General features: G+C 35.0%; 1 long non-coding RNA gene across 2 annotated transcripts in view; it reads left to right on the forward strand.

The window, feature by feature from the left end:
* LOC137646101 (uncharacterized) overlaps positions 1-20,620 on the forward strand; it is an 85,831-nt gene extending 65,211 nt beyond the window's left edge. For both annotated transcript variants that reach the window (XR_011045392.1, XR_011045391.1), the window contains 2 exons: positions 6,451-6,563; positions 8,527-20,620. This is a non-coding gene — a long non-coding RNA (uncharacterized lncRNA). The remainder of the gene's footprint in view (positions 1-6,450; positions 6,564-8,526) is intronic.
* The last annotated feature ends 640 nt before the right edge of the window (positions 20,621-21,260 follow it).

Here is a 21,260-nt window from a genome sequence, read left to right on the forward strand (position 1 = left end):
CTGTATATTATTGATTTTTTTTCATGTTTATGTGTTAGAAAGTGTGCCTTGATGGTTGGGCTAACACGTGCATGTCTTTTTTTTTATCTGAGATGCCGTATATTAGAATGTTGGGCCTTTTACCGCGAGTGCCCCTTTTTCATTTTTTTTCATTTTTTTGCCAAGTCATTTTTCCGTAAGATATTGCCAAATAGTGTCGTAAAACTTTTGCTTTTTTAGTGTTGGAAAGTATGTCTAGATGATCTGGCTACCCATGCGTGACTTTGTTTTTGTGAGATACGACGTAGTTATTGGTATATTGGGTATTTAATTGCGGTTGCCAAATTCTGTTTTTTTTTTCAATATTTGTAAAAATTTACTACGTAGTAAGGAATTGCCGTATATTATTGATTTTTTTTTCATGTTTGTGTTAGAAAGTGTGCCTTGATGGTTGGGCTAACACGTGCATGTCTTTTTTTTTATCTGAGATGCCGTATATTAGAATGTTGGGCATTTTTCCGCGAGTGCCCCTTTTTATTTGTTTTGCATTTTTTTGCTTAGTCATGTTACCGTAAGGAATTGGCAAGTAGTGTCGCAAAACTTATATTTTTATAGTGTTGGAAAGTGTTTCTAGATGATCTGGCTACCCATGCCTATTTTTTTTTAGCCAGATATAGCGTATATATAGGTATGTGTTCGATTTTCCTGTGATTGCCATTTTTTCGTTTTTTCCCATTTCTTTCAAAATTACTACGTACTAAGGAACTATCACAGAGTAATGATTTATTTAGATGTTTATTTGTCGGAAAATGTGCCTTGATGGTTTGCCTAGCACGTGGCTGAAATTTTTTTTCTGAAATGCGTATAATAAAATGTTGGCCATTTTTCCGCGAGTGCCCCTTTTTATTTGTTTTTCATTTTTTTGCTTAGTCATGTTACCGTAAGGAATTGGCAAGTAGTGTCGCAAAACTTATAATTTTATAGTGTTGGAAAGTGTTTCTAGATGATCTGGCTACCCATGCCTATCTTTTTTTTAGCCAGATATGGCGTATATATGGGTATGTGTTCGATTTTCCTGCGATTGCCACTTTTTCGTTTTTTCCCATTTCTTTCAAAATTACTACGTACTAAGGAACTATCACAGAGTAATGATTCCTCTAGATGTTTATTTGTCGGAAAATTTTGTTTACTTCTTTTTTGATTGAATGTCAAATTTTTTTAGCTAAAATATTATATTGTTTTACATTTTTTTTTTTTTTTTTCGATTTTATTTCCCTTCAAAAAAATTTTTTTGGGTCAGAATTTTAATTTTATAGTCGTAAAATAATCGACAATTATCCAGCAACCCACCATACAATTTTTATGCATATCCAAGAATAATTAGATTAGTAAATAACACCTTGAAATTGACATACCCTTCCTACATTTCAAGTGGCAGATTAGGGAGTCTGAGTCAGTGTGGTTGGCGGCCATTTTGTGAACATATCCGAAGCGTAAGTTGCCCTATCTATATATATTCTTGTTCCCTATAGAATTTGTGATATTTTGGTATATTTTTACCTGCATAAATATCATATATATTAAATATATGTATTTTTTTACGAAATTTTCAAGTACTCAAAAAATTACCTTTAGATATGGCCCCTGATATAAATGTAATTTACAAAATAATGAATATTTTTTTACATATTTCTATTTTAGGATAACATATGTTCATTCCCTAAAAAAATTAGCCACTTCCTATTTCATTTGGGTACCCAAAAAAATTCATGAAATTTGGACATTTTTTTGGCCAAAAAAAGTTACCCTTTTTTTCTCATTTCAGATCTTCACCTCCATGGGTCTGACTTCATCCAAAATACATCAAGATGTGTCCTAAACATTCAAGAGTCAATTCCTAAAAGGATTTGTGTATATATGTATAAACTTTTTTTTATGAATTTTTAGGTAAGGTCTTTTTTTTCTACTTAATTTTTCAAAATATTTATAATAAATAGTTTTTCTGCAGATGAGTAGTATTTATCATTACAGTTGTTTTAAGCATTCATTGAAGTTTTTTTGGCAAAAGAATAAAGGAGGTTACTGCAAAAACTGATTTTTCAAGAATTGTTTTTGGCGTCGGGGTCGTGCGCGTCCGAGTATACCCTTAAAGGGGTGTCCGAGGAGCGTACCTATCCAGGGTTAAGCAACACCAGCCTTGCACTTCAGTCAAGGAGACCAGTTCAGCGAGGTCCAACTCTGACTCTGTCCATCTTTAAACCCTCTTTGTCCTTTCCATCCTGCCAGATTCAAGGTTGCGCCAGAGGTAGAGGGAAAGGAAGAGGAAGAATTCTCCGCTAGGATAGGCATCCCTCCTGCCTGACCACCAATGGGTAGATGTCTACAGAGAAATTGGTGGTGGTGGTGGTTAAACAGGGTTAGATGCTAGACTGTCGTCGTCTCCTAATCTAGGTAACCACCTCTCCTTCACCAGCTTTCCCCCCTTTTCTAATTTCTCTGCTGATGATGTCACCATCTTATTATTGGGTCCAGAAGCATCAGGCTCTGCTGCAGGAAGTCAAGGGAATGATTGACAAGTGCCTCCTGCAGGATATAGAGAACATGTTTCACGACTTCTGCAGTCGACTCTTAATATAAAGAAGGCGTCTGGAGGATGAAGACCCATCATAGACCTCTCAACCCTGGACCTACGTTGGGCAAACATGGAAGATGAAGACAACGGCTTTAGCCTTTCAAGTCATCAGAGCAGAGGATTTTATGCTCGCATTAGACCTAAATGAAGCTTGTTTTCAGGTTCCAGTTTATCCAGTATCCAGAAAATACCTTCTGGTAATAGGAAATGGAAAGGTGTACCAGTTCAAGGTCCTCTGTTTCAGCCATCAACAGCTCCTCGCATGTTCATGAGGATCTCCAAACTGGTGTCATCTTGGGCACATCTCGACAGCATCAGATTGTCAAGGTATTGGAGGTGGTGGTGGTTCCATAGGGCAGAGTACTAGACTGTTGATGTCCCCCAATCTAGGTAATCACCACCTGTTCACCAGCTCTCCCCACCCATAATTTCTCAGCTGATGATGTCGCCATCCTATCGTCAGGGGCCCCAGAAGCATCAGGCCCTGTTGCAAGAAGTTAAGGGAATGATTGACGAGGACATTCTGCAGGAGGTAGAGGACATGTCTCCTGGCTTCTTCACTCTAAGTCTTTCTTGTAGGTGTCTGGAGGAGTTTGGATAAAGTGCAAGGCTGATGCTACTTGAAAGAAACCACTTTCTGCCATTCCTAATCCTGCGTCTCTTTTCTCCTGGCTTATTCTGGCGGAATCTTGGAAGGTTATTCTTACACGCTGGGATGTGCTTCTCAAGTTTGGTCAGGAACTTGTCCTGATAAACTGGGAGAGTTCGCACTCTTCCCAATCCAGAGTCTGGTCTATCTGGGCATGAAGATTGACACTCCAGAAAAGGATTTTCTCTAAGACAACAGGATCTCTCACCTTCTACAAGTGGTCCTTCCGTTCCTGCATAAACCTCATCTCCTGGCTTGGTGGCAAAGGTTGCTAGGCCATCTGGCATCCTTAGAGCAACTAGTTCTTGAAGGAAGGATGTGCATTAGTAACTTATTGGGACCTAACGTTATCATGGTTCCAGCATCGAGACAATCCACAGTTCTTAGTTCCCATGAGATCAGGCTCCAAGGATGGCCTCCTGTGGTGGACCGACCCTATCAATCTCGGGAAAGTCTGTCCTCTGTCGTCGTCTTCTGCTTAGATCACTCTTCACAAACAAGTTGCCTAATGGGTGGGGAGCTCATCTGGAGTAGCACATGGCCTTGGGCATGTGGTCATCTTCAGATGGTTGGAAATTGTTGAAATTTGAGGCAGCCATGTTTTCCCTACAACAGTTTTGCCATCGCTAGTGTTGACGAGTAACAACACCACTGTGGTGTCCTACATCTACAAAAGGAGGGGTGACAAAAGTCACATCTGAAATCGATAGGAAACGACACATTCTCTAAGCACGCTTCATTCTGGGCTAGAGGAATGGCCTAGCAGACCAACTGAGTAGAACGCAAGTAGTTGTTGGAGAAAGGTCTTTGAGTTCTCAGATAGCGACAAGCGATAACCTTTTAGGGTTTTCCAATGATCGACCTGTTTGTTACCTGTCTCTTGCGCTTCAATACCAGATCGGGAGCTGCGTTAAGGATAAGTTTCAACAACCGTGGAACAAACTCGATACATAACGTTTCTTCCATTTTACTCTCTAAGGATAGTAAATCGGGATGAGAAACCTTGATAGCTCTATTGTGGCCACACCACGAATGGGTATATACCCGGACCTTTTACAGCTTCTCTCAGAAATCCCAAGGGAACTCCCACACCTTCCATGTCTTCTGCAGCAGCCCCACGTTAGGAACTTTCACAGCTCGGTGACATCCTTACTGCTTCACGAGTGAAGGTTATCCAGCATCTCCTCTTTAAGATGGTTTATGCAGGAGATGGCTGGATGCCCTCAAAAGTCATTGACAGCAGACTACCAGTCCAAGTAGGCTATGTTCTGTGTTTAGTGTCATGGTAGGGCATCTCCTCTAGTGATAGCCAATTTCTTGTATTACCTCCATAAGGAGGAACACTACTCAATTTGAGGTTAAAAGGCTATCACTCAGCTTTGAGCCAATTTTTTTTTCAAAGTTTTTAAATGTAACGTAGTAGACATTTCTTTGGTTGCTCATATGAAACTTTGAGCAGTCTTGCCCTCCTGCTTGGAATGAGGTCAAGGTTCAAACCTCCTCGAAGAAGGCTCTGTTCAAACAGTTGATGCGTCTAATAGGAACCTGAACCTAAAGAATGTATCAAATAGCTGGGGCCTCTGCCAAGCAAGTGAGCGAGCTTCATGGGCTCTTGTTTGATGTCGCCCATTCAAGGGGGTGGAGGCAAGTTTCTCTGGGCTTCCCCAATTTTGTAGCTAAGACTAGGAACCCATTGACATGGAATCCATACTTTATATTTCAGATTTCAAGCTTTCTTGGGGTAACTGAGAACCCGGATCAACTACTCCTGTCTTGTTAGGGCTTCGAGGTGCTACCTAAAGCATCTAGGCTATCTAGGCCTCACTTGCAGAACTTTCTCATCACCACAGCAAGAACTAAAAAGAAAATCTCCCAAGAAGACCCAATTCTTTTTGGCTCGAAGTAATCTCCCGTTCTGTGAAAGTCTCCGGTAAAGGGAGATGTTCCGTGAAGGCTTATGATGATGGAGGTATTGGTGCCTCCCTAGCTTTCAAGAAGAACCTTTTTGTGGTGCAGGTTCTTAGGGCAGGGCTGGGGGAAGAAAGACCACGTTCACTACCCATTACGTGCGAATGTGACTTGCAGTCCCATGGGTACTTTCACCCTGGGACCTGTGATTGCTGCTCAGCAGGTGATTTAGCTGCTTTGATTCCTTAACAGGACCAGTATCTGTAGATCAAGGGCTAAGGTTACCAGTAAGTCTGGAATGAAAGGTGCGAGTGACTGGCCTTCTTTTCTTTTAAAATTTTTAACCCTCTCTTTGAAAACCTCACAAGCTGTACTTAATCTAAAGATAGGGGAACTCATTTTACTTTAATTGACCATAACTTCATCTCAATCTCAGGTCTGAGTCGCCACAGTGTTTCTGGCCTTAGCTCAGCACAACCCTTCGTTGCTCGGGCCGTGACTCCTGATGCTTCTCATGATCATGAAGTGAAGGAGCCCAGGCATAGGCATTGGCTCAATGCTAAATCTGGTTCCCAGTCAGTTGGAATGGGGACTTCCTCCCGCCTAAGGACAAGTCTCTTATAGTAATGGACGATGGTTTGCATGTGTTGGAACAAATCACAAATTTTTAAGATAATTTGTAATCCAAGTGAGATTACAGTGAGCTACAGGAGGGGTGGTTGCCTCCCCGCTGCCGACGGGGTAATTACGTGCTTATTCAAACCTCATTAAAAGTTTCAACTACTTTATTCCAGCCATCCCTTTTATCCATCCCCTATAGCAAAGGATTCAGGTTTGAATAGTTAGGCAAAATACAAATCTTGAAAATTTGTCATTTTATACTCCCTGGAGCCTAGATATAAAAGATCTATACAGGTATATACAGTCAACATGGCACAGATGACCATTGTAAACAGGAATAAAGAAGTTCATGTAACAACTGTGAACTTTATAAGTTATATATCTTAGGTGATAAGGATTTTAGTCACATAGGTTTTGCAATATTAATCTTCATTGCCCGATACTTTCCGACAGTTCAAGAATATTCGGAAGTTGAAGGATAACCCAGGATGATTCTGTGAAGGGAAGTTATGTTTACAGTAATGAAATTTGTTTCCATAATTTGACATTTATGAAGATAACACCAAGTAGAGAGGTTCATTTAGGATGTATTATGCAAGAATTTTATGCCATTTTACGTACCTATGGTTCATCAAGATCTAATGGTGTGGTTCTCTTTCAGGTGGATCATCTTTTGACTTTGAGATAGTCATATAAGAAGTTACGGTAAATGTCTGTTGAGGCTGCTTGTTCGTCATATGGCCTATTTGTCATGGAGATTTGTAACTCGTAGAGGTGAGACTAATAAAAGTAAATGCTATGCAGTATAAGACAGGAGTTTGCTTTTGATTGATAGTAACGTAAAATGGTCATGCTTGGCATTGAATTCTTTTGTTTTCTAAAAACCCCAGGGGTCACTCTGGACCAGAATGAAACTTTTATTTCTTATGTGCTTTATTTGTATATTTATACACTGAAATCCCATTAATTCACTTCCGTACAATAGTAATTTCATCTTTAGAATTAACTATAAAACAGTATCCCCAGTTTTTTACATTAGTTTCTTGTACAATTAATTTTAACTTGAATTAATAAGTTACTTTTATTCAATCCTCAGTCCAGTCTTTAATCTCTATATTAATAATAAGTTTGATTTGTAAATGAGACAACATTCACTAGAACATAGTACAGCAATATCATATGTCAGCACCAGACTCTTTCATTCTCTAAGAATCTTCATTACACTGACATATGACTCATTTCTCAAATGACATCTCTATACTTAACGGTGGTCTGTGCACTCATTTCACCAGATTTAATGTATTCAAAATGACACAAGCATATAAAACTATACGGTATATTACACTAAAAACCCTGTTTACTCAGCTGTACAACTCCACATGCAGTGGTCAGTATCCAGTTTAGCATCTGAAGCTTTCCTTTATTAGTGAACTCATCATTTAGTTCACTTGATGATAAATTAGCGTTTTTCTCCAAATAAATCTCTGCCCCATATTCTATCAATTCTTCACCATAAACGTAAAATGCCTTGAAATAGGTCTTTTAACATAAGGTCAAAATTAGAGGCAACAATATTAAAAATAGCCATTTACTTGGGTTAAAGTTAATAATTCTTAATGTTGTACTCATTAGCTGCAAAAGGAAACAGAATAAGGGGAAATAGTCAAAAGGAAAGCAAATACTTCATAAAGCAATAAAAGAAATAACAGTATTAACAGTAAAGTTACCACAATGCCAAATAAAAATCAAACACAGATAGTGCTGCCAGAAGTACTGTTATTTATTGCTAAAAGAGTTAAATGGCCTTGAAGATATCTGGAGCTGGATATAGTGTTGGCCTTATGATTATTTTGTAGTAAAGATTTATGGATTGAAGTGTTTTGGCGAGGAACATTTTTAGGGATCTTAGTATCTCTGAACATGCTTATCATGAAAATTAACACTTTGGCCATTATCAGTACTTGATGTAAAGATGCCGTAGAGTGGTTTTGTCTCTTGCAAATATTTAGGAGATTTCTTATGCAAATGTCTTGTGTAATTGATGCAGTGTAATGCACCTTAGAGATTGGGACAGAGTTTTTGTTTATGAAGTTTGTGGGATATTGTATGAACTATTTTTATAATAAAATAGTAAATGAAATTTTTTTTTATAGAAAATCTGTTGAAAAAAAAATGCATTGAGAGAAATCGAAGTTAAGGATGAAAAATTGCAATATCGCTATTAGTAGATGATGTACTAGTTTTAAAAGATTGCAAAATATACATTTGAAGTATATGTTCAGCATGATTTGTTAGATCCCTGTTTTTTTTTTTTTTTTTTTAATGGGAGTTGATACCAGTTTTATCCAATGGCCTTTATGTAATAAACGCACTTGAAACCCAAACAGTTATATTTTTTCAATACTTGAACTAAAAAAAGCTTAGATTTTGGTGTTAGATAATGGGGTTAATTTAGGGAACTTGATTTGTAAGTTAAAGAGATGTGGGCCAAAATTAAATATGGTCTTATGAAGGTATAACCTGACACAAGTAAACATGATTATAATGATAATTCACTCATGTCGGTCGATACAGATCAAAAGCCCATGACCATTCTGTAACCCTTAGAGTAAAAAGAGCCTTGGAATTACTATGCTTCAGGCTTGGTTATAACTTCATGCTTAAATTTCAAACATTTTAGAAGCCTTTTTTATCTTGGCGTAACATGACATGATTAAATTGTCTCTTTACTTCGCAGATAACCACCTTCAAAAACCAGCAAATTTATTCAAGAAAACTTTCCTCAAAAGAAATCTTCAAGATTCTACTACATAAGAAGACACCTAACTCCTTCTTTAGAGGCAGTGGAAAAGAATGTGTTGTTTCTTTGCAAAACCATTGCCCATTTAGCTTTTGAAATACTGTAGTCTTGATAAGCAATTTAGTTCCTACAGTATAATTTTCTGTTTTTCACTAATAGGACTTGATTTATGGTTAAGATTTTCGAATTGTTAATGTATTAGTTAACCAGTGATATGCCCAGTTCCAAATTACTTATTGTCATTGCAAAGGAGAAACCTCTTACTTTAACATGGGCAAGTTCATTAGGCTTCACTATATGGTACTTCAATACCGTAATATCAGGCATCAGTCTTAATTAGTAATACAGTACATCTATCCATAATTAGTTTATTAAATATCAGGTCAATTTTCTATTCCAAGATAGTACTAAAAATATGTTGAGGGAATTAGGTAGCTCAGAGGTCAGCATATAGTTTCAACCCCAAATTCAGTAATTAATCCATATTTGTTAGATCAGTGAGGTGTTTAATGTGATTCACACTAATATTCCTGAAGTTAAGGTGTTTAATTGCAATTAGTTACGAAGATTAGAATTTGTTTTATCAAGATCCCAGTATGGTAGTTAGGAATTATTGTGTTACCTATATCCTGTTGGACAAAATCTGAACTAGCTGAGTAATTTTTGGCAAAACAAAGAATTGTTGCAAGTAGTTTTACAATGTTTCATATAATTGAACAAGCTTCCATTCGTTAGGTGTTAGTAGTTAAGGTATTTATTGTAATTACCGTATATACTTGTGTAACAGCCTTTCTTGCGTATTGTGCGACCCCCAAATTTTTACCTATAAAATGTGACTTTATCATATCTCTTGTATCATGTGAGTTACTTTTTTGAGAAACCAAATTACAGTACAGTAGACTAACTTCCTTTACTCCATTTATTTCTCATATTCTATTTCAGCAGTTTAAAAAAAAAAAGAGAATGATTAAAGTACTTTTAGTAACATTATAATCATGAGTAAACACAAATCAGCTGTTTTATTATCAACAATCGAATCGGATGGCAGCTGTTTTGCTTGTATTACAATTATCATATGATTGTAGACAGTTCCTGTACAGTAGTTGTAACAAAGTAGCATAAGACTGTTTTTAATTTACAACCGTATTTGCTATGGAGAAAAGATCAAGTAAATATACTGCCAAATATAAATAGCACGCTGTACATAAAGGTGAGAAAGCAAACCATATTCATTGCCAATATTCTGTTTGGAATCGGGCGAAAGCCGTGTCCGATGATGAAAGAAAAATTAGTGGGAACCTAGGAATGTGTAAATCGCGTAATTAAAAGTAATGCTACATTTCAAATATAATGTAAGTGTGAAAACTGAGAATATAGTTTAGTCATATAATGATATAAATAATTTCCTAAGCTTTATAATCGAGCACCACAGCTATAAACTACGTTATCGTTCATCGGCAACATTAATAAATCTCTGGATAACTTCTATATGTGATTCAACTCGAGGGTAAATAAAAGAAAAAATAATAAATAAAACTATTGAAATTAGTTTGCTATTGGAAAATAAAGTAATAACTGTTTCTTGTAGGAAAAATTATATAACCTTTGGTAGTTTGCCTTCTTCAGCTGATTTGGAAAGCATAGATTGTAGTGTTGATCAACTTATAAATGTAAACAATGGAAGAGATTAAATACACTACAATGTGAATATTGGGTATAGTTAATTGAAACCAGTTTAATCAAAATTATGATTTTTTTTTTTTGCGTACGTGTCGAATATTGCCGTAATTTTACCTATGTAAAAATGGTTATATGGTTTGGGCAACGATTTAGCTTAGTCCAAGAGTGCACATGCTAATTTAAATAGCGAGTAGGATGCAACCCCCTAGAATTTAGCTTTAAAATTACTCTTGAAAACTCGCATGTTACACGAGTACATACGGTATTCAAGTATGGCAAAGTTAAGAATGATTTTCTTAATAGCCTCCAAGTTACATAAGTATTAGTACAATCTATAATAGGAAATACACAGGTATAGAATATATTGACAGAGGAATTGCCATAATTTTTAATATTCAATAGTTTCATAGGTTAGTATTAAGTTTACCATGAAAATAATGCATCTTGATAAACTTAGACAAATTCATTAAAAACTAAAGTTTTAGATACCGTTTATTACCTTATCAAGATCATTATTATCATGGCGCCTCTGCATATTTCAAGACACTGTCGGCATGTGGATGTTGCAAACAAAATTATATTTTCAAGGGAATTAGGGTTTGGTAATGGTACTTAAAGTGTAATGTCTATGAATTTATAAGCAGCCCTAATTAAAAATACTTAACAAAGTAGTGTTTGGTATACAAGGTATAAATTAGCAAGCTCAGATTTCATGAGTTTTGTATGATGATAATGCTTTGAAATGTTTGAAAAAGTGAATTTTAGATGTTTCTCTTAACAAATTTAGATTTTGTATTTGAATTACTTTATAGATTCAAAATGAAAGTACTGTGTAGAGGGTAGTTTGATAGTTTTCTAATTTGAGTTAATCTTTATTTGATTAAAAGTGCTATTAGTTAGGTGTTTGATATCGTATTAAAATATTACACATGAATTGATAAGTACACTTGGTTTAGAATTGCATAATCTTGGGTAGTTTTCCATTATTGTCAATAGTCTTGGGCATTTGTTTGTAAGCAAGATCAAATTAAGACCTAACCATAAATATTGGTGAATAGCGTCAGTTATGATAGTTTTTGGTTAATATGACTCGCAGGTCTGGTTTCTTGAAGATTATCAAAAGAGCTTAGTATCTTTTACCAGAGAAGTATTTGACAGATTTTTACTGAAAAAAGAAAACATTCCATCAAGATTGTCAAGCTATTTAGGTAATTTCTATTTAAGTACCTGTATTAATACCTTATAAAGTAGCTATTTAAGTGGTCAAATGAAGTGTAGGTAATTTCACGATTAGATGTAAAGTGACCTTTTAAGCAGATAACAGAAGTAAAATTTTGTATGAAGATTTATATTTCATCTTGGGAATAAAGTCATCAGGCATTATTTGGAGTTAGACTTAACAAGAAAATCTAAATTTTTTAAAATGTATAGACTTAAGGTCTTGGGAAGATTATTTCAGTGTTTCTGATTTATAGTTCTTGAAGATTTTAGTTTCTAAAGTGACAGTGTCTTGACATATGGAGGATTTTTTTAGGTTAAGGTATAAATCATTTCTTTATCAATGTTCATGTTTCACATAATTCCCATCAAACTTTAATTGATTATTAAGTTGAAAAGTTAATTGTTTATTAAGTTGAAAAGTTGAAATTTACACATTCACGAACTGTAATGGGAATATTCTGTAATACCAATTTGTATCATAATTTTATTGTATAAGGACTTCTGAATTTCAACTGCTCAGTTCTCACCTAGTCACTAGATGTAGTGTGATTAATTATAGCTGTCTCCATATGTATACCATGCAGTGTCCCCCTATAATCTAGGTTTTAGGTATTTGAATTATTGTTAATCTTTTCAGTAGTGTTTGCTATAGACAACAGATAAGAGGCTCTTCTAGCCATTCTTTGTTAGAGATCTCTCTCTCTCTCTCTCTCTCTCTCTCTCTCTCTCTCTCTCTCTCTCTCTCTCTCTCTCTCTCTCTCTCGGTGTGTGTGCGCGCACGCGCGCAAAGCATCATTTCTCACTGTTGTTTGCTTTGTTCATTTCACATGCTCTGAAATATCACAGCACTCTTGGCACTTGGGCTCGTGTCATCCTGTTGAATATTGTTCCTTTCGGATTTCTTATTCTCTACATTCTGATCTTAACTTTGCTGGATAGTGTGTTTAAGCTATTTTTATTTAAGAGGTTTTTAATAAACTAATTTATTGTATTTGGAACAGTTAATGCTTTGTGTTAAATTCAGTTTTGTTCTAAGCTTTAATATGGAATAACTTTTTGAGTTAGGGACAGAGAACAAAAGCAGTTTTTCTTTTAGTTAAAGACAAACTTAAAACTTTAGCAATTTCTATAAACACTACTATAAAATACGCTACAGATTATTGTGGCTTAATTCCACGAGTAAGTTGAAGTACAGAAGTTCACAGATATGAAATGTGTAGTTAGACAAAATCCAAAAGAATGTAGTTAGAAAAATTGTAAAGACTTGAAAATAAAGAGAACTCCTTGGAGTCAGCATTGCAATGACCCAAGGGAGTGTTCTCGGCAGGGAGTAACCAGCCAGTTATCAGCTTCGAAGCAGATTCAAAGACCTGTTTTCTAAGCTGACAGCTGATTGCTGAAGTGGTAAAGTCCCTCACTAACCTTGTGCTCTCCCAGTTGCATACCCTTTTTCTCTGTCAGTGTGGGAGGCTGTTTAGTCCCTTTCCTATGTAAGAGAAAACTGCTACGCACAGAAAATCAAGGGAGGTGGTAAGGTTACCTCTGAGATGAGCCATCTGCTTACTTTCTCTCACCAATGTCTGAGATTTAGTATGTAGGCAAATACTTATGTCTCACATGTAAATGTTTTTTGAAACGTTATGTAGAAATGTGTAGAGTTTTAACAATCAAATTTCTCTTTAGTAATGTCGAAGAGTGATTACCACTGAGTGTCCTTTGTACAATTTCTCAATGAATAACTCATGAGGAACTCTACTGGGTTTAAGCGTACTCTTCGATATTCTACTTTTGAGTTTTTCTTGAGATTTTTTACAGGTCGTGTTGTTATAGAAAATTTGTTGTCTATTGCAAAACCTCATAGAAAACCTAGGATTTTTTAGGGACTTTTTCATGTCGGTAAATATTGGAAAAATTTTATTGCTGAATCTTAATTCAAATCTTAGAACTACGAATTCCCGTGCCATTTCATGAAATTTGGCGATTTATAGCGAAAAACAATTTATTCGAGCCTTTTTTTCTGTTTAAAGCATATTTTCATAAATTAAATCTTGTAATTTTGCATAGTGTGAATTCGATAGACTTGGATCACATACTGATTTTTACAGAAGTTTAAGCTACATGAACTGTATTTTACAAAATTGTGTAAGTATTGATATATTTTCATATCCTGTCAGATGTCTCAAAAGGTACAAATTAGTTATAGTGAGGTATTTAATTAGTCAAGTTAATCCTTTGGTTAAAAATATGCAATACTATAAACATTTTGACACATACTGCCATTTTGAAAGGGGGTAATAGCTTGAGGCTCAAGTACCATTTTTTCTTGGTCTTTATATCCATTAAATGTACTTAACATGAAGGAGCGATAAGTAATACAATGGCCACTTTTAGAAGTCTGTGAAAGAAATCGTCTAAATTCATAAGTCAGAAATTAGACAGTGTTTTGGTTACTAAACTTGCAGGTAATTTGATGGTAAAACAACCAACTGTGAGACAAGTATATCTCTCTTTCATAAACTTGAAAGTCTTACTATCACTGAATACCTTATAAAGTGTCTTTAGTTGGAAGCTTAATGACTGACAGATGCTGTGTTCACTGAATGCAAAACTGATTTTTAGAATAATCGATTATCCTGTCCTTGAATGGTTACATGGAAACCGACATCATATTCAGGTTACCTTTCTAGTTTTAGGGATATGAAAAAATCTTTTTTGGTAATGGATTGAAAGTGTCCTTTTACAAAAAAGAACATCAGGTGACAGTATTGTCTTGACTTTTTATATTTTAAAACTTGGGTCTGTATAGAATAAATTAGTCTTTTGGATGAAGAAATGATCAAGATAGTGGTTATTTTTCTCTATTTCATATCAATAAATTATGATGGATAGGATTGTAATAGGTAAATTATGAGGACATTTTGATAGAAATAATGTTTTGTGTGGTACTGTATCCATTAGGATTTTCTCTAGTCAAAACGGTGGAGTAAAGAATTCTGAAAGAATTGGCTTTAGGTGGCATTTGTTTGTCTAATCTAATATAATATTTATCCACTGACTGATGCTATCGTTCTATGATGAGTCCTTAAATGTAATACTATTGCTTCCTTGGTCAGTGTGCATTGCTAGGGCTCACCAGATGAATCCTGGGTTTGTAAACCCTGGCAAATGTTTTACACATCAGATTAGGATTTTGGACAACAATGACATCTTCCTGGTGTATTTCTGCTCCTTTTTTAACTACAATTGTAGCTTGAATAGAAAGAAATAGAGGAGTGGGAATACATACTTCATTATATATCTAGAAATTTCACCTGTAGGGCTGTCAGCACCCTATGTTTTGCTTTTAATGCTTTTTGATTGTGCTTAGAACATTTTGCAATCCTGGGCATTTGTCAAGGTCCTGGAGGGGTTAAAAGTTATGCAGGTCTTCAATAACTTGACTCTGTTTCCTTTAGATATCATATTGCCTGTGCCTGCTTTTCCCTAACGCAATTTCTTGAATCTCCATGTAAGATGACCTTGTCAGTTCAGTTGTTTTGTATTTAGGTGTTGTTTAATGACATATGCTAAGATTTGGTGGTGACAGCATATTTAATATTCAACTTTCGGTATGTAGAGTTCGGTTGTCAGAAATTTTCTTATAATGGATTAGCATATTGGCTGATGTTTGAGACCTCCTCAAGCTCAGTAGTTCCTTGCAACCTCGTCATCCTTGTTTGATAAAGATGGGTTTTTGGGTGAGCCTATGGGTATAAAAATTTTATTTTCTTTAACAAAGAAGCAAATATGATTATTTAAAGTTTGCAGTCAAAACTTCATTCAATACTGGAAACTTCTTCAGGTCATGGATGAGTCCTAAGTTAGGCAGAGCATCAATAACAAACTCATTAAGTGTTAAAGAGGGTACAGCGTAGCATTGAAAAGCTCATCCCAGTAGTTTAGAATTTCTTTCATATAATCGTGCCGTCAGGTATTGGGGGCTTGAGTGTTTTTCTGAGGCCCACAAATGTACGTGACGGCCATATATAAGCCTTTCGTGTTATTTTTGGTTGGTAAAGGCTTTGAGGTTTTTTTAGCACTTTCTACCCACCAACAGAATTGCATCCAAAGTGTTAGACGTTATGCCTCCAACCTCTGCTCAGCATATGGGCAAAATAAACATGTGTTCTCCATTGTTCAAGTATTGCACTGTAATTAGTTTATAGTGTCAGTTTTTTTCATCACACCAGTCTGCATGAAAGAGCTTAGTGAAGACAAATTGCTTCCGCAGCATATATCAATTTGCAGAAATTAGGCCGCTCAGTGTCAGAGCCTTCCTCATAGATGTCGGTTAATGAAGAGAGGCCCTTTGTAAATTGAATATGAAAAGGATCTCTCTCATCCTTCTTCAATGCATCATGATTCAATAATTTAGACAAAAGCCAACTTGCAGATTTTGCGTTGAGCATTTAACATGCAGTTGGATATAACTAGTCAATGACTTTTTCTGTTAAAATTCCCTTTGATTGCAATTTTCTTAGAGTTCTGTTAAGTCTCTTCGAGCAATATCGTGTTTGGGTCATCTACATTTACCTTTTCAAAAGTATTATCCTTTTCAAGTACCCCCTTTACCTTTTTTAAATAGTCTGATCATTATAACTGCTCCTTTCCCTTTATTCGGTTTACATATGATCAAATTTTCATCTTTTCCCAACTTTAAGATTTGTATGTCGTTTTTATGAAAGAATCTCGTTCTGTTCTCAGATCTTTGTTTGTTTGACATTACCATATACTGTAATTATCTCATTTGACTATAAAGTACTTCTTTCGTCTCGCCTTGTTTATGTGGTCTAACTTGAAGTTTATCAACAAACAATTCAAAAGACAATTGCCAATGGAACTCTTAACGTAAGAAACAAAATTGTTCTAACCCTAAGGATAGTAATTCTTTCTCCCTCCTACTGAAGAGCCTATCTGAAAAGTTATACACAGCTTTATTTACATCAACTGTCGGGTGTTTATAAAATCCCCCTAGAAAAAATAACTTTTTGGCATGTGTTAACATTACATCATCTTTATATTTCTCAACATTTTTAAGTACAAAAGATCGAATATGATTAAAATATAAAAATCCTAATCTTTTTTACAGTATCATGACACTAAAAGCACTCTTTGTTGTACACTGGTCTTTCCTTTTCGCTCGAAGTTCGTTGAGAACTAGCGTTGTTTGCCATTCTTTATAGAACAGCTTTCGATGTAATGTTTTCTTATCTAGTTTGAAGCTCACAAATTTCGGTGTCCAACATTCTACCCCACACCTGTTTCTAGTTATGCTTACATTATTAGTGTGGCTCTGCATGGCGACGGTGTAGTCTAGCCTGTGCTAGTGCGTGGATCTCGGATGCATTCCTGTGTTTGAGAGCTTTTCCTCGATCTGGAATATTTAGCATGACTATCGTGCTCAGCTCTACGGACTGTAATCGAAGGCCACCAGTGTTTATTTACCTGTGCCTGCTTTTCCTGGACCTGAGCATTGAAATCTATGCAAGACAACCTTGTCAAATCTGTTTGTTTTGTGAGAGTATATGCAGGTGGTGTTTGAAGACACTAAAGGATTTGATGTTCAGAAGTTAGGTTGTGACAGCAAATTTAGAATTCAACTGTTATCAGAAATTGATTGGTGAAAATGGAGTTTAGTTTACAAAATGTAATACCTAAAATTAATTGGGATTGTATTTTAGTTTGTATCATAGTTAAGTTTGATACGCAGCTTGACTCGATATACCGCTATTTGTTTTTGATCAAATTAATTTTTTGCTCTAGTATTGAAATGTTGGTAAATGTCTGTTTATATTCTTCAGATGTCGACTTATGTTGGTATTTGCAAGAAGATAGGGCTCAGGAAATATTTAGTGTTTAAGATTTTTGTTTTCCATCAGGTTTGTCCCATAATACTTCAACATGTCTGTGAGGCTGATACAGAAATTTTTTTCTGGGGTTTGGCCTCTGAAAGCTGAGGTAGACTTTAGTAGTCTTTGGATTTAAGAATTTCTATTAGTTTGCAATAGATTCCACTTTTCTGGACGTCTATTTTGTCGAGTAGCAAGTTTCTGTTGTGATACTTAGGCATTCTAGATCATGTCATACTTGGCATTCATGATGTTTTTTGCCACCTTTGCATTTATGCTTTTGTTTTCTTACATTTGCATTCATGAAGTAATTTGCCACACTTTTGTTTTCATGAAGTTTACCACTTTTGTGTTCGTGAAGTATTATTCCACACATGCATTCATGAAGTTTTTTGTCCATTTTGCATTCATGAGCTTGTTGCCACATTTACATTCGTGAAACTTTTTGCCACACTTATATTCAGAAAGCGTACTTTGTGTACAACTTGCTTTTAAGTGTAAAAGGTATCTGTTGTTCTTTAGCCAAGAATCATATACAGTTCAGATCCTGGACATAGGAAGTCTGTCTTTGTATCTATTTTCCCCAAGAGATATGTCTCAAAGTGAAAGCTTTATTTTTTCTTTGAAGAATTTCTCGAGTTTTTTCTTGTTTCCATTGCTTTGCCAAGACTTTGTATCCAGCCTGGAAGTCTATAATGCTCTTAGTCTTTACTCTGAAAGTATGTTTGTCACTTTTTCTTTAAGGTGTAGGAATGTTCTAAGAGAATGTTTATTGTGTTTTATTAGATTTGATAGTTTAGATATTCTTATTGGATGGTATTTAAGATATTTTGGGAGATTTTAACATGGAAGGTACACTGCTTCAGATTACTGTTGTGGCTAAAATGTATTTATCAGAAAATTTTGACATTTTTATTTTATTTTTTTCCTTAACTAGCTTATAAGGTGCTTTGAGATTGTCCCTTTATAGAAACTATTGCTTTGTATGATTTCTATTCTATTACATGGATATTTGTTTTTGGGTAAAAAAAAAAAAAGGTCTTGTTTAGGTTTTTTTCCCAAAAGTTAGATTGATTTTGGAGAAGCTTTTGCTGGAAAGAGAACAATTGTCCTGCAAAATATGCCTAGTACCTGATTATTTCTACTTGATAAGTGTAAAGTATTTTTTATAGAAAGTTGGAAGGTTTTGTCTAGAATTAGGAGAGGATTTTGTCTTGTAAGTAGATAATTTTGCCCAGCACTTTATTTTTCTTTCTCCTATAGTGGTGTGCTTTTCTAGAAAGTGAACTTTTTATTTTTAAAATTTGTCCGTATTTGTATTAGTATGAGAGATTGGTACTACTTACATTGTTTACTTCAGAAAGCTCTTCTGCTTTTTTAGTGAATTTTGCTTGGAAAACATTTTGGAGAGCTTTTGTCTAAGTAGTATCATGTCATGTTTATTTTTTTTTCTCATCTCTGGAATCAATGTTAGATTTTTTTGTTAAGAAACCCACTCAAGTTCGAGATAGGCATTTACTAGAATGTACGTCTGTTGGAAAAAATTGGACTTGAAATCCATTTAAATAAGGTTTTCATGAAATTGTGAAATTTTAAAGGAATTTTTCCAGGAAACCTGTCATGTGACAAGAGTCTACTATTAGGTTTTTGGTTCTTCAAAGGAAATTGAAAGTTGGAATGTTTTCTAAAGAAAAGCCAGGTCCTGCAATTTTGCTTCCCAAGTATTGTTTTTTTTGGTTCTTAATAGGAATTTGAAGTGTTTTGCCCATGAGGTCTGTCAGTTTTGAGAGGTTTTTGTAGGAAGTCTCAAAAGCTAGTGTTTTGCTAAGATGGTTAGTTTGAAAGTTTTTTATTTGAAGTCTCATTTTGGGTCATTTCATGTCTCTTAAGAAAGTGGTTGGTGGGAGTTTTTTCATTAAAATTTTGCATTTGGTTTGCAAAGAAAGCCTATCAGTTTGGAATTTTTTACATAGGAAGTCAGTCAGTTCATTACTTTTTTCTAAATCATATGGAAAGTCTTTCAGTTTAAGAAAGTTCATTTAGTCTCAAAACAGTGGTTTTGAAATTTTGTATACCAAAGTTTGTTGTGTTGATCTTGGTTATGCTTACATTATTAGTTAGAATTGGTATGGTGATGGTGTAGTCTAGTATGTGCTTGTATGCAGGAAACATCCCTGTGTATTAGGGCTTTTCCTTGAGCTCGAATATTGTTAGTATGAGAAGATTGTGTTCAGCTCATATAATCAGAGGCCATTAGTGTTTATATTGCTTGTGCCTGCTTTTTCTCAACATGAGCATTGAAATCTTTATGCAAGACAACCTTGTCAAATCTTTGTTTTGCAATAGTTTACACGCAGGTGGTGGTTGATGACAAAGTATTTGATATTCAGTAAATAGGTGGTGACAGCAGATTTAGAATTCAACTGGAGGTTTATCAGAAATTGATTTGTGGAAATGGACTTTGGTGTACAAAATCTAATACCTAAAAGTGGACTGTGATTTAATATTAGTTTTTAACAGTTAAGCTTATGATATGGAGTTTGAGATAGATCTACTGGATGAAATTAATTTTGGCTCTAGTATTGGATTATTGGTAAATTTCACAATTTATACTCATCTTCACTTTAGATGTCAGCTTTTGTTACTTGGTATCTGCAAGAAGATATGGCTCAGAAAACATTCATAGTTTGATTTTGTTTTCCTTCACGTTAGTCCCAAAATACTTCTAACGTTTTTAAGGCTGATACAGAAAGTTTTTATGTATAGCTTTTTGGTTTGGCTTCCAAAAGCTGAGGTAGACTTTAGTAGTCGGTGGATTTAAGAACTTCTGTTAGTTTGCAAAAGATGCTACATTTCTGGATATCAATTATGTTTTGAAATTGGTCAAGTAGCCAGTCTGTTATGATACCTATGCATTCCAGGTAATGTCATGCTTGGTATTCATGAATATTTTGCAACTTTGGCATTCATGAAGTCTATTGTCACTTGGATTTATGGTTTGTTTCCTTACAGTTTCCATTCGTGAAGTTATTTGCCACACTTTAGCATTCATGAATCTATTTAGCAAATCTGTGTTCATGAAGTATTTTGCTGCATGCATTCATTAAGTTTTTTGCCCCTTTTACATTCATGAACTTTCTGCCCCACACACATTCATGAAACTTTGCCACACTTCCATTAGGAAAGCATGTTTTTTTTTTACAACTCTTTTGTGTAGAATTTTTTTGTTCTTTAGCTAACAATCATAAACAGTTAGTTCAATTCTTGACATAGGAAGGCTCTTTGTATCTACTTTTCCCAAGAGATATATCTCAAAGTGCAAGCTTAATATTTTTTCTGAAGAATGTCTGGGTTTGTGAGTTTCATCTTTGATTCCATTGTTTTGCTGAGACAGTATCCAGCTTGGAAGTCTATAATTCCCTTCAAGTCTTCCCCTTGAAAGTATGTTAGTTGATAACTTTTTCTTTAAGCTTACTCTAAAAATTTGCCTAAAAGGCCAGTTTTTAAATAAATGTCATAAGGTGTTGGAATGTTTTCGGAGAATGTTCATTAATTACTTTTCTTTTATAAATTGTGATAGGTTAGATGGTAGTATTTATGATATTTTAACTTCGAAGGTACTCTTTTATAGAGAATTGTTGTAGCTAAAATGTATTAGTTATCAGAAAATATTAAGATTTTTATTCTAGGTTTTCCTTGTCTAGCTTGTAAGGGGATTTGAGATTGGCCCTCTCTAGAAACTGTCGATTTGCAAGATTTTTATTCCATTACATAGAAATTTGTTTATGGTAAAAAAAAAAAATGGTTTGTTGTTTAAGGAAGTTTGTTTTTCACCAAGTTACTTTGATTTTGGAGAAGCTTTTGCTGAAAAGTGGAGAATTG

Source organism: Palaemon carinicauda, chromosome 8, assembly GCF_036898095.1.
Source record: "Palaemon carinicauda isolate YSFRI2023 chromosome 8, ASM3689809v2, whole genome shotgun sequence".
NCBI classification, from domain to species: Eukaryota; Metazoa; Arthropoda; class Malacostraca; order Decapoda; family Palaemonidae; genus Palaemon; species Palaemon carinicauda.